The sequence below is a fragment of the Triticum aestivum genome, chromosome 1B (genome assembly GCF_018294505.1).
Source record: "Triticum aestivum cultivar Chinese Spring chromosome 1B, IWGSC CS RefSeq v2.1, whole genome shotgun sequence".
NCBI lineage: Eukaryota > Viridiplantae > Streptophyta > Magnoliopsida > Poales > Poaceae > Triticum > Triticum aestivum.
In genome coordinates this window covers 426,114,235-426,129,112 of record NC_057795.1, presented here as the reverse complement: position 1 = coordinate 426,129,112, position 14,878 = coordinate 426,114,235, and positions in this window count along the sequence as shown.

Below are 14,878 nucleotides of genomic sequence, written 5' to 3'. Positions count from 1 at the left end.
AGGAGGAGGGGGAAGGTGTGGCGGCTCTGGATTGGGGGGCTAGGGTTCACGCCCAACACACGTCTCACGCGCGACGCGCAAGGAGCCGATGGGAAAATCTGTTTGCACATAGGCACGGCTGACCCAGCCAAGGAACGCGTGAGACAAGCCCATTCGTCATTGGCGTACGAAAACAACCGCGATGTAAAATCAGGTTTCACTGTAGATGAAGATCCCACGGTTTAGATGCGCCAACAGGCAGATCGGACGGCCATCGAAGGCCCAATCTGGGGGAGAGCTGGTTGGCTGAGTTGGCTAACTTCTTTTTTGTTTTAAATATGTGATGTATGAGATCATGTTCTTGTAATAGGAATCACGACTTGCATGTCGATAGCATGACAACCGACGGGAGCCATAAGAGTTGTCTTATTTATTGTATGACCTGCGTGTCAATGATTAAACGCCATGTAATTACTTTACTTTATTGCTAAACCGTTAGCCATAGTAGTAGAAGTGATAGTTGGCGAGCAACTTCATGGAGACACGATGATGGAGATCATGATGATGGAGATCATGGTGTCATGCCGGTGACGAAGATGATCATGGAGCCCCGAAGATGGAGATCAAAGGAGCTATATGATATTGGCCATATCATGTCACTATTTGATTGAATGTGATGTTTATCATGTTTTTGCATCTTGTTTACTTAGAACGACGGTAGTAAATAAGATGATCCCTCATAATAATTTCAAGAAAGTGTTCCCCCTAACTGTGCGCCGTTGCGAAAGTTCGTTGTTTCGAAGCACCACGTGATGATCGGGTGTGATAGATTCTAACGTTCATATACAACGGGTGTAAGACAAATTTACACATGCATAAACACTTAGGTTAACTTGACGAGCCTAGCATGTACAGACATGGCCTCGGAACACAAGAGACCGAAAGGTCGAACATGAGTCGTATGGAAGATACGATCAACATGGAGATGTTCACTGATGATGACTAATCCGTCTCACGTGATGATCGGACACGGCATAGTCGACTCGGATCATGTATCACTTAGATGACTAGAGGGATGTCTAATCTGAGTGGGAGTTCATTAAATAATTTAATTAGATGAACTTAATTATCATGAACTTAGTCTAAAAACCTTTGCAAAAAAATGTCTTGTAGATCAAATGGCCAACGCTCATGTCCACCTCAACTTTAACGCGTTTCTAGAGAAAACCAAGCTGAAAGATGATGGCAGCAACTATACGGACTGGGTCCGGAACCTGAGGATCATCCTCATAGCTGAGAAGAAAGATTATGTCTTAGAAGCACCGCTAGGTGAAGCACCCATCCCAGAGAACCAAGACGTTATGAACGCTTGGCAGTCTCGTGCTGATGATTACTCCCTCGTTCAGTGCGGCATGCTTTACAGCTTAGAACCGGGGCTCCAAAACGTTTTGAGCAACACGGAGCATATGAGATGTTCGAAGAGCTGAAAATGGTTTTCCAAGCTCATGCCTGGGTCGAGAGATATGAAGTCTCCGACAAGTTCTTCAGTTGTAAGATGGAGGAAAATAGTTCTGTCAGTGAGCACATACTCAAAATGTGGGTTGCACAACCGCTTGACTGAGTTAATCTCCCGGATGACGCGGTTATTGACAGAATCCTTCAGTCGCTTCCACCGAGCTACAAGAGCTTTGTGATGAATTTCAATATGCAGGGGATGGAAAGGACCATTCCTGAAGTATATTCAATGCTGAAATCAGCAGAGGTAGAGATCAAAAAGGAACATCAAGTGTTGATGGTGAATAAAACCACTAAGTTCAAGAAAGGCAAGGGTAAGAAAAACTTCAAGAAGGACGGCAAGGGAGTTGCCGCGCCCGGTAAGCCAATTGCCGGGAAGAAGCCAAAGAATGGACTCAAGCTTGAGACTGAGTGCTTTTATTGCAAGGGAAGCAGACACTGGAAGCGGAACTTCCCCAAATACTTAGCGGACAAGAAGGCCGGCAACACCAAAGGTATATGTGATATACATGTAATTGATGTGTACCTTACCAGTACTCATAGTAGCTCCTGGGTATTTGATACCGGTGCGGTTGCTCATATTTGTAACTCAAAGCAGGAGCTGCGGAATAAGCGGAGACTGGCGAAGGACGAGGTGACGATGCGCGTCGGGAATGGTTCCAAGGTCGATGTGATCGCCGTCGGCACGCTACCTCTACATTTACCTACGGGATTAGTTTTAAACCTCAATAATCGTTATTTAGTGCCAGCTTTGAGCATGAACATTGTATCTGGATCTCGTTTAATACAAGATGGCTACTCATTTAAATCCGAGAATAATGGTTGTTCTATTTATATGAGAGATATGTTTTATGGTCATGCCCCGATGGTCAATGTTTTATTCTTAATGAATCTCGAACGTGATGTTACACATATTCATAGTGTGAATACCAAAAGATGTAAAGTTGATAACGATAGTCCCACATACTTGTGGCACTGCCGCCTTGGTCACATTGGTGTCAAGCGCATGAAGAAGCTCCATGTTGATGGACTTTTAGAGTCTCTCGATTATGAATCATTTGACACATGCGAACCATGCCTCATGGGCAAAATGACCAAGACTCCATTCTCCGGTATAATGGAGCGAGCAACTAACTTATTGGAAATCATACATACTGATGTGTGCGGTCCAATGAGCGTTGAGGCTCGCGGAGGATATCGTTATGTTCTCACTCTCACTGACGACTTAAGTAGATATGGGTATGTCTACTTGATGAAACACAAGTCTGAGACCTTTGAAAAGTTCAAAGAATTTCAGAATGAGGTAGAGAATCAACGTGACCAAAAGATAAAGTTCTTACGATCAGATCGTGGAGGAGAATATTTAAGTCACGAATTTGGTACGCACTTAAGGAAATGTGGAACCGTTTCACAACTCACGCCGCCTGGAACACCTCAGTGTAACGGTGTGTCCGAACGTCGTAATCGCACTTTATTGGATATGGTGCGATCTATGATGTCTCTTACCGATTTACCACTATCTTTTTGGGGATACGCTCTAGAGACAGCTACATTCACTTTAAATAGGGCACTGTCTAAATCCGTTGAGAAGACACCGTATGAATTATGGTTTGGGAAGAAACCTAAGCTGTCGTTTCTGAAAGTTTGGGGATGCGATGCTTATGTCAAGAAACTTCAACCTGAAAAGCTCGAACCCAAGTCGGAAAAATGCGTCTTCATAGGATACCCTAAGGAAACCATTGGGTATACCTTCTACCTCAGATCCGAAGGCAAGATCTTTGTTGCCAAGAATGGGTCCTTTCTGGAGAAAGAGTTTCTCTCGAGAGAAGTAAGTGGGAGGAAAGTGGAACTTGATGAAGTACTACCTCTTGAACCAGTGAGTAGCGCAGCTCAGGAAGATGTTCCTGTGGTGCCAGCACCAACTGAAGAGGAAGTTAATGATGATGATCAAGGTACTTCGGATCAAGTTACTACTGAACTTCGTAGGTCCACAAGGACACGTTCCACACCAGAGTGGTATGGCAACCCTGTCCTGGAAATCATGTTGTTAGACAACGGTGAACCTTCAAACTATGAAGAAGCAATGGCGGGCCCAGATTCCAACAAATGGCTTGAAGCCATGCAATCCGAGATAGAATCCATGTATGAAAACAAAGTATGGACTTTAACAGACTTGCCCGATGATCGGCGAGCCATAGAAAATAAATGGATCTTTAAGAAGAAGACGGACGCGGATGGTAATATCACCATCTATAAAGCTCGACTTGTCGCTAAGGGTTATCGGCAAGTTCAGGGGGTTGACTACGATGAGACTTTCTCTCCCGTAGCGAAGCTGAAGTCCGTCCGAATCATGTTAGCAATTGCCGCATACTATGATTATGAGATATGTCAAATGACGTCAAAACAGCATTCCTTAACGGCTATCTTAAGGAAGAATTGTATATGATGCAGCCGGAAGGTTTTGTCGATCCTGAGAATGCTAACAAGGTATGCAAGCTCCAGCGATCCATTTATGGGCTGGTGCAAGCATCTCGGAGTTGGAACATTCGCTTTGATGAGATGATCAAAGCGTTTGGGTTTATTCAGACTTATGGAGAAGCCTGCGTTTACAAGAAAGTGAGTGGGAGCTCTGTAGCATTTCTCATATTATATGTGGATGACATACTTTTGATGGGAAATGACATAGAACTTTTGGACAACATTAAGGCCTACTTGAATAAGTGTTTTTCAATGAAGGACCTTGGAGAAGCTGCTTACATATTAGGCATCAAGATCTATAGGGATAGATCGAGACACCTCATAGGCCTTTCACAAAGCACATACCTTGATAAGATATTGAAGAAGTTCAATATGGATCAGTCCAAGAAAGGGTTCTTGCCTGTATTGCAAGGTGTGAGATTGAGCTCGGATCAATGCCCGACCATGGCAGAAGATTTAGAAGAGATGAGTGTCATCCCCTATGCCTCAGCCATAGGGTCTATTATGTATGCCATGTTGTGTACCAGACCTGATGTAAGCCTTGCCGTATGTTTGGTAGGAAAGTACCAAAGTAATCCCGACAAGGAACACTGGACAGCGGTCAAGAATATCCTGAAGTACCTGAAGAGGACTAAGGATATGTTTCTCGTTTTTGGAGGTGACGAAGAGCTCGTCGTAAAGGGTTACATCGATGCTAGCTTCGACACAGATCTGGATGACTCTAAGTCACAAACCGGATACATGTATATTTTGAATGGTGGGGCAGTAAGCTGGTGCAATTGCAAGTAGAGCGTCGTGGCGGGATCTACATGTGAAGCGGAGTACATGGCAGCCTCGGAGGCAGCGCATGAAGCAATTTGGGTGGAGTTCATCACCGACCTAGGAGTCATACCCAATGCGTCGGGGCCGATCACACTCTTCTGTGACAACACTGGAGCTATTGCACTTGCCAAGGAGCCCAGGTTTCACAAGAAGACCAGGCACATCAAGCGTCGCTTCAACTCCATTCGTGAAAATGTTCAAGATGGAGACATAGATATTTGTAAAGTACATACAGACCTGAATGTCGCAGATCCGTTGACTAAACCTCTCCCTAGAGCAAAACATGATCAACACCAGAACTCTATGGGTGTTCGACTCATCACAATGTAACTAGACTATTGACTCTAGTGCAAGTGGGAGACTGTTGGAAATATGCCCTAGAGGCAATAATAAAATGGTTATTATTATATTTCTTTGCTCATGATAATTGTCTGTTATTCATGCTATAATTGTGTTATCCGGAAATCATAATACACGTGTGAATACATAGACCACAACATGTCCCTAGTGAGCCTCTAGTTGACTAGCTCGTTGATCAACGGATAGTCATGGTTTCCTGACTATGGACATTGGATGTCATTGATAACGGGATCACATCATTAGGAGAATGATGTGATGGACAAGACCCAATCCTAAGCGTAGCACAAAGATCGTGTAGTTCATTTTGCTAGAGCTTTTCCAAATGTCAAGTATCATTTCCTTAGACCATGAGATTGTGCAACTCCCGGATACCGTAGGAGTGCTTTGGGTGTGCCAAACGTCACAACGTAATTGGGTGACTATAAAGGTGCACTACGGGTATCTCCGAAAGTGTCTGTTGGGTTGGCATGAATCGAGACTGGGATTTGTCACTCCGTATGACGGAGAGGTATCTCTGGGCCCACTCGGTAATGCATCATCATAATGAGCTCAATGTGACTAAGTGTCTGGTCACGATATCATGCATTACGGTACGAGTAAAGTGACTTGCCGGTAACGAGATTAAACGAGGTATTGGGATACCGACGATCGAGTCTCGGGCAAGTAATGTACCGATTGACAAAGGGAATTGTATACGGGGTTGCTTGAATCCTCGACATCGTGGTTCATCCGATGAGATCATCGAGGAGCATGTGGGAGCCAACATGGGTATCCAGATCCCGCTGTTGGTTATTGACCGGAGAGGCGTCTCGGTCATGTCTGCATGTCTCCCGAACCCGTAGGGTCTACACACTTAAGGTTCGGTGACGCTAGGGTTGTAGAGATATGAGTATGCAATAACCTGAAAGTTGTTTGGAGTCCTGGATGAGATCCCGGACGTCATGAGGAGTTCCGGAATGGTCTGGAGGTAAACAATTATATATAGGAAGTCAGGTTTCGGCCATCGGGAAAGTTTCGGGGGTCACCGGTATTGTACCGGGACCACCGGAAGGGTCCCGGGGGTCCACCGGGTGGGGCCACCTATCCCGGAGGGCCCCATGGGCTGAAGTGGGAGGGGAACCAGCCCCTGGTGGGCTGGTGCGCCCCCCCCCCCTTGCCCCTCCCCCCTGCGCCTAGGGTTGGAAACCCTATGGGTGGGGGCGCCTCCACCTGGCTTGAGGGGCAAGTTTCCCCCCTGGCCGCCGCCCCCCTTGGAGATTGTATCTCCTAGCCCCCCCTAGGGGCCGTATATAAAGAGGGGGGGAGGGAGGGCAGCCGCACCCATGCTCTTGGCGCCTTCCTCTCTCCACGCACCACCTCTCCCTCTCGCTGAAGCTTGGCGAAGCCCTGCCGAGATCGCTGCTGCATCCACCACCACGCCGTCGTGCTGCTGGATCTTCATCAATGTGACGCCCCCGATTCAATCGTACACTAATCATACACGCAAACGTGTACGATCAAGATCAGGGACTCACGGGACGATATCACAACACAACTCTACAAATAAAATAAGTCATACAAGCATCATAATACAAGCCAGGGGCCTCGAGGGCTCGAATACAAGTGCTCAATCATAGACAAGTCAGCGGAAGCAACAATATCTGAGTACAAACATAAGTTAAACAAGTTTGCCTTAAGAAGGCTAGCACAAACTGGGATACAGATCGAAAGAGGCGCAGGCCTCCTGCCTGGGATCCTCCTAAACTACTCCCGGTCGTCATCAGCAGCCTGCACGTAGTAGTAGGCACCTCCAGTGTAGTAGTCGTCGTCAACGGTGGCGTCTGGCTCCTGGGCTCCAATGTCTGGTTGCGGCATCCGAGAAGAAGAGGAAAAGAGGGAGCAAAGCAACCGTGAGTACTCATCCAAAGTACTCGCAAGCAAGGAGCTACACTACATATGCATGGGTATATGTGTAAGGAGGCCAAATCAGTGGACTGAACTGCAGAATGCCAGAATAAGAGGGGGATAGCTAGTCCTATCGAAGACTACGCTTCTGGCATGCCTCCGTCTTGCAGCATGTAGAAGAGAGTAGATTGAAGTCCTCCAAGTAGCATCGCATAGCATAATCCTACCCGGTGATCCTCCCCTCGTCGCCCTGTGGAAAAGCGATCACCGGGTTGTCTGTGGAACTTGGAAGGGTGTGTTTTATTAAGTATCCGGTTCTAGTTGTCATAAGGTCAAGGTACAACTCCAAGTCGTCCTGTTACCGAAGATCACGAATATTCGAATATATTAACTTCCCTGAAGGGGGGAAAACATCCGGGAAAGTATTCCCGGTGTTTTGTGTTTTCAGACAGATGAACCGGACAGGAAAGTTGCGTGTTTGCTATACTAGGGATGTGTGGCGGATGAACGGGTTGCATATCTGGATTTGTCTCGTCGTTCTGAGCAACTTTCATGTACAAAGTATTTTCATCCGAGTTACGAATTATTTTATATTAATTTTTAAAGTTTTATGTCATTTTTAGAATTAACAGAATTAATTAAACCGAAAATCATTTTATCACGTCATCATGATGTCAGCATGACATCAACGGTCAACTGTGGACTTTGACTAGTCAACAGACCACTCGGTCCCACATGTCATTGTCTAAGGATAACTAAACAGGTTTAATTAGTTTAAATAGTGATTAGGTTAGTCTAAACAGAATTAATTAAGTTAATTAATTAATTAACATTTTTATTTCTTTATTTTTATTACTTTTTTTTTGGGGTTGTGGGCCCCTCGTGTCATAGAGTCAAGGCCTTAACGGGCGCGGGCACTGGGCTAACGGGGCTTCGCCCCGGTCGTGCAGGCGCGTGCGCCGGGCGCCTTAGCGCGCGGACAGGGGGGAAGGGGACGGCGTGTGGTCCGGCATCGGCGACCGTGGCCGGTGCAGGGCGACGCGGCGAGGCCGGCTGGAGCTGAGGGGAGTCGCGATGGCATGTGCGCGGGGCGCCAGAGGCGAGCAGCGCAACGACGAGCGAAGCTGGGCCGCGCGGGCGGGGCGCCGCGGCCGAGCGGGAAGTTGCATCGCGCAGGGCGCTGTCGGGCAGCCGTGTACAGCGAGGCGACGGCGGGGGAACGGCTTGGGTGCACGGTGACAGGGGAAGAGGGGAGAGGAGGAGGGCGCGTGCTCACAGGGGTGTTGCAGGGGTTCGGGCAGCGGGGGGACGAGGAGGTGGACGGGGACGACCGGCGAGGAAGGCGGAGACGGGGTTGAGGAGGCGGTCCGGCGGGCTCCGACGACGGCGCGAGGCGGCGGCGATGTCGACGATGTTGAGTAGGCGTCTGGCCACGAGGGAGAGGCGACGGGGCCGCGAGGAGGATGGCAACGAGGTGGCAGGGCGACGTCGGGGCGAGGTGGCGCTGGTGATGCGGCGACGGCGCACAGCGGCGGGGGCGAAGGGATCGGGGCGGCGAGCGATTGGGCGTGGCCGTGCGTGAGGAGGGGATCGAGCAGGGGCGCCCCTCCCCCAGGCACGATGCGTGCGTGAGTGTGTGTGCGTGTGTTGCGTGTGGTGGCGGCGGGTGAGGGGACGAGGGGAAAGGTGGGGGGAGTGGGACGACGGGGGCAACGGGTTAGGGTTTCTGGGGGGGTAGTGGCCTTGTAGGCCAGAGATGGGGGCGGCTGGGCCGGCCGGTCGGCCAGCTGGGCCGGGGCCCAACGGGAGGGGAGGTTTTCTCCTTTTGTTTGTTTTATTTTCCCCTTGTTATTTTTCTTTATTTCTTTTCTGTTACTTTTAGTTTCACTTTTATTTTAGATATTTGACTTACAAAAGTAGTTCCTAACTTAGTCTAAATAATTATACTACGACCACATAAGTTTGGGCAACTAGATATAATAGTTTAATAATTTATTAATTGTAAAAAGCATTTGATTAATTGTTTTACTACTATTTTATATACTTTAGGACAATCAAACACTTTGAAAGTGGTTGGTTTTTCCACCATTATTACTTATGCATTATTTGGCTCTCTCCGAACATTTTTGTCTTAAGGTTTGAAAACTTTTATTGTTTGTTTGATTTTTAATTTGGACTCGAACCGGTTTCAAACTAACGCCAGATTAGCAGCAGTAACCGAGGTGATCTGGCATCATTAGCGTGGGATCATTGTAGCTTAATTATCCGGGCGTCACAATCAACCTCTCCTTCCCCCTTGCTGGATCAAGAAGGAGGAGACGTCTTCCCAACAATACGTGTGTTGAACGCGGAGGTGCTGTCCGTTCAGCACTAGGATCATCGGTGATTTGGATCACGACGAGTACGACTCCCTCAACCCCGTTTTCTTGAACGCTTCCGCTCGCGATCTACAAGGGTATGTAGATGCACTCCTCTCTCTCGTTGCTAGATGAACTCATAGATTGATCTTGGTGACGCGTAGAATTTTTTTATTTTCTGCAACGTTCTCCAACAAAATCATCATATCCAAACAGGTGAGTATCATTTTGAAAGGGCATGGCAAGGATAGCGAAACAACCATTTTTTATTTTTCTAAAGCGAACCTACTTCCTGCCCTATGGGGTTTCGTCCCATCGAAATTGACGAGCCTCAAGGACGAGAGCAAGTAGCCAAACAAAGTTTGGTTGGCAAAGATCTTTGAAGTAATGATGCATGGAATCAAGAAAAGGAGGAGGACATGGTGTTGGGTAGTCATCCGAAGGTGGGGCAAGATATTGTTAAAGTCATAGCACTATCATGCTCTCCCAACATATTTGAAGAGGTATGTCTAGCAAGTATGTCACAACCTAAATTTCTCCTAAATTCTTGTTGTGAAAATAGAATGCATCCATGATTTCCAACATATTTGGTTTTTGAGACCAAGAAGGCCAACAGTTGAATTCAAACCATCATTGGAATTCAAATGAAAGCCATGAAGGCCTCACCCTCAAAATTATTTTCAAAAATTGCATTAGGGCAAGAAAGAATTTTCCTATGATTATGTATATGCCCTATTTTTATTTGAGTGAACCAGAGCTTGAAAATAGTTTAAACTGGGCAATTAAACTATAAGTAAAACTCTGGAATTAAAAAAACAGAAAATAGAAATTCAAAGAAATAACCTTGCAAATGGGCCCATTAGTTATTTGACAAATATTTAGTTTGTCAAAAACCCTTTGAGAAATGTTCTGAAAGTCAGAGATAATCCCAAGGTATTTTAGAAAACATTTTCCCTTTGGATAAAATACAAAATTGAATTTTAAAATGCATTACAGAAGGCAGTACAGAAAACAGAAAAGAAAAACAGAAAAGAGGAAAAAAAGAGAAAGCTAGACCAGCCAGCCAGGCCGAGGCCCAGCGAGCCAGCCCAGCTAGGCCAGCGCGCTCGCCTGCTCTCTCTATCCCTCTCCCACTAACCAGGGAGGCCCGCCCGTCATCCCCCACCCCTCTCGCAACCCACTCCCCACCTCACCCGCAACCGCCGGGGCACACCCCTACTCCCCCATGTGGCCACGTCGCTCCGCCCGCCCCGAGCACCCCTGGCCCCTCCTATAAAACCCCCCGGACCCCCTAGTCTCATTCCCCCACTCGCCCAAGCACCACCGCCACAAGGCTGCCCGTGTGCGAGCTCGGACTGCTTCCGCACCTGCACCGCTCCGGCGAGCCTTTCTGGCCGCTCCGGTGAGCCCCCGTCATCCATTTGGTCGCCACCCGACCAACCATGGTCTTCTCTCTCTCCCTCACCCCTCTGTTTGCCCATCAATGCCCCGAGTCAAGTGCCCGGATGAGAACCCGAGCCACCCGATGTCGTGCCGTCTCCGGCGACCCCCTTCGCGTCGTTTCCACTGTTCCCAAGCTCCACCGTGACCATCATCGGGACCGCCACATCGAGCCAAGCCTCTCCGTGCTCTCCCCGAGCTCCGGCGACCACGAGACCCCGTCCGCGCCGAACCCAATCCGCCCAGATGTCGTCCTCTCCATCTCCGACGACTCGCATCGCCCGATGGGTCCCAACCCACCTTAGTCATCTGATCCTGCTTAGACGCTCCAGATTAGATCACTTTAAACACCGAGGTGGAGTATACTACGACAACCACGACAGCGTGCCAAGGTATCTGGTTGGCTCATCTTCCGATGAGTTGCTGAATCGATAAGGCTCCATGATGACACTCTTCATCGACAACAAGGCCGCCATCTCGCTCTATAAGAATCCAGTGATCCACGACAATAGCAAACACATAAACAAGCGTTGCCACTTCATCCATGATTGTGTTGTGAAGGGCACGGTGGACGTGGAGTTCATCAAAACAGGCAAGTAGAGGGCCTCACAACTCGGTATTGTTCACTTCTAGGAGATGTGCGGCAAGGTGGGGATCATCGACGTCAAGCTTCTTCGGCATGGTTGAGGGGGGGGGTGTTTGTGGGGGAGGGGGGTGTAATACCCCAGAGAGGAAGGGGATCGAGAGGGGGAGGATGAGCGAGAGAGAAGACTTGGCAAGGAAGAAGCAGGATGCGATTGCAGAGGAATGGTTAGGTAGAGGGAAAGTTCACACACGCATTACTCTCACGGCCACAGGCGGACACCCTTTATCGTCACCCTCGCACGCCACTTGGCTGGCCAGCTGGCTGGGCCCACCAGCCAGCTCTAAGGCACACTAACAGCTGGTTAGGTGTGACATTCCTCCCTCCTTAAGATGCTGCATCATCTTCTTCTCGCACGTCATCGTACTCTGCCCAGAGCTCTACGGACGGAAAGCGGTGGCGGAGAACCTTGTAGTCCTCCCACGTCGTCGGAGAGGCGTCGTCTGCTCCCCATTGGACCCTGATTTGCACCACGGGCGCGTCTCCCTGCTTCATCATGCACCGATCCAGGATGCGTGTTGGCGCTAGGCCCGCGGAGGATAGGTCTGGCACCTTGGGCAATTCTCCGTACACCGGCGTGAAGTCAGTTGTGAAGGGCTTCAGTTGCGAGACGTGGAAGACGGGGTGGACCTGGCTTTCTGGCGGCAGGTCTAGCTTGTATGCGAGCGAGCCGATCTTCTCGATGATCTTGTACGGGCCGAAGAACTTGAAAGCGAGCTTGGCGCATGGGCGATTGACCACCGAGCGCTGCGCGTAGGACTGGAGCTTGAGTAGGACTTGTTCCCCCTCCTGGAAGTGGCACTCGATGCGGTTGCGGTCGGCATTCTTCTTGAATCGGTGTTGCGCGCGCTCCAGCCGGGCGTGTATGTGCACGGTGTGCGCCGCCCAGTCCATCTCCTTGCCCGTTGCTGTCGAATCCGCCCAAGACGCCATTGTTCCCAGATTGGCTTCCTTGCCGTAGAGAGCCTTGAAGGGCGTGCCTTTGAGGGAAGCGTGGAACGTCGAGTTGTACCAAAACTTGGCCATAGGCAGCTAGTGGCGCCATTTGTGCGGCGAATCGTGCACCGCGCAACAGAGATACATCTCCATGCACTGATTCACCCGTTCGCACTGGCCATCCGTCTGGGGGTGGTAGGCCGTCGAGTAGAGTAGTTTGGTACCCGCTCCGGCGAGCAGCTCGCGCCAGAGATGACTGGTGAAGATCTTGTCATGATCGGAGACGATGGAGGAGGGGATGCCGTGCAGCTTCACCATTTGTCCCAGAATGCCCTCGCCACTTGCGTGGCGTTGAAGGGATGGCGAAGGGGAATGAAGTGCACGAATTTGGTGAAGCGGTCGACGACCACCATCATCGTGTCGCAACCCTCCAAGTGCGGCAAGCTCTTGACGAAGTCCATGGTCAGGTCCTCCCATGGCGCGGCCGGAATGGGCAGCGGGGCCAGGAGCCCGGCCGGCTTGACGTGCTCGTGCTTGGCCTGCTGGAACACCGCGCACTACTGCACTAAGTCATCGACGTCGCGCTAGAGTCCTCGCCAGTTGAAGTGCTTGCGCATGCCCTAGTAGGTGGCGGTGCTGCCGGAGTGCCCCCCCCCACAATGCTGCAGTGTAGCGCGGCGATGAGCTTGGTGTGCAGGGCAGAATTTGCCCCGATCCAGAGTTGGCCTTGGCGCCTGATGGTGCCGCGGTAGAGCTCGTAGTCGTGCTCTCCCCGAGCTCAGGTGACCACAAGACCCCGTCAATGCCGAACCCAAGCCGCCCGGATGCCGTCCTCTCCATCTCCGACGACTCGCGTCGCCCGATGGGCACCAACCCACCTTAGTCATCTGATCCCTCTTAGACGCTCCAGATTAGATCACTTTAAACACCGAGGTGGATTATACTACGACAACCATGACGGCGTGCCAAGGTATCTGGTTGGCTCGTCTTTCGATGAGCTGCTGAATCGATAAGGCTCCACGATGACACTCTTCATCAACAACAAGGCCGCCATCTCGCTCTATAAGAATCCAGTGATCCATCGCAATAGCAAACACATCCACAAGCGCTGCCACTTCATCCATGACTGTGTTGTGAAGGGCACGGTGGACGTGGAGTTCATCAAAACTGGCAAGTAGAGGGCCTCACAAAGCCCCTCAGTATTGTTCACTTCTAGGAGATGTGCGGCAAGGTGGGCATCATCAACGTCAAGCTTCCTCGGCATGGTTGAGGGGGGGTTGTGGGGGAAGGGGGTGTAACACCCTTGAGAGGAAGGGGATCGAGAGGGGGAGGATGAGCAAGAGAGAAGACGTGGCGAGGAAGAAGCAGGATGCAATTGCAGAGAAATGGTTAGGTGCAGGGAAAGTTCACACACGCATGACTCTCACGGCCACAGGCGGACACCCTTTATCGTCACCCTCGCACGCCACTTGGCTGGCCAGCTGGCTGGGCCCACCAACCAGCTATAAGGCACACTAACAACTGGTTAGGTGTGACATTCCTCCCTTCTTAAGATGCTGCGTCATCTTCTTCTCCCACGTCGTCGTTGTCGTCCTCCGCCTAGAGCTCTGCGGACGGAAAGCGGAGGCGGAGAACCTTGTAGTCCTCCCACGTCGTCGGAGCAGTGTCGCCTGCTCCCCATTGGACCCTGATTTGCACCATGGGCACGTCTTCCTTCTTCATCATGCGCGGATCCAGGATGCGTGTTGGGGCTAGGCCCGCGGAGGCGAGGTCTGGCACCTTGGGCAGTTCTCCGTACACCAGCATGAAGTCATGTGTGAAGGGCTTAAGTTGCGAGACGTGGAAGACGGGGTGGACCTGGCTTTCTGGCGGCAGGTCGAGCTTGTACGCGAGCGAGCCGATCTTCTCGATGATCTTGTACGGGCCGAAGAACTTGAAAGCGAGCTTGGCGCACGAGCGATTGACCACCGAGCGCTGCGCATAGGGCTGGAGGTTGAGAAGGACTTGTTCCCCCTCCTGGAAGTGGCACTCGGCGCAGTTGCGGTCGGCATTCTTCTTGAACCGGTGTTGCACGCGCTCCAGCTGGGCGCGTATGTGTGTGGTGTGCGCCGCCTAGTCCATCTCCTCGCCCGCTGCTGCCGAATCCGCCCAAGACACCATTGTTCCCAGATTGGCTTCCTTGCCATAGTGAGCCTTGAAGAGCGTGCCTTTGAGGAAAGCGTGGAACGTCGAGTTGTACCAAAACTCGGCCATGGGCAGCCAGTGGTGCCATTTGTGCGGCGAATCATGCACCGCGCAACGGAGATACATCTCCATGCAATGATTCACCCGTTCGCTCTAGCCGTTCGTCTGGGGGTGGTAGGCCGCCGAGTAGAGCAGTTTGGTACCCACTCTGGCGAGCAGCTCGTGCCAAAGATGACTGGTGAAGATCTTGTCGCGGTCGGAGACGATGGAGGAGGGGATG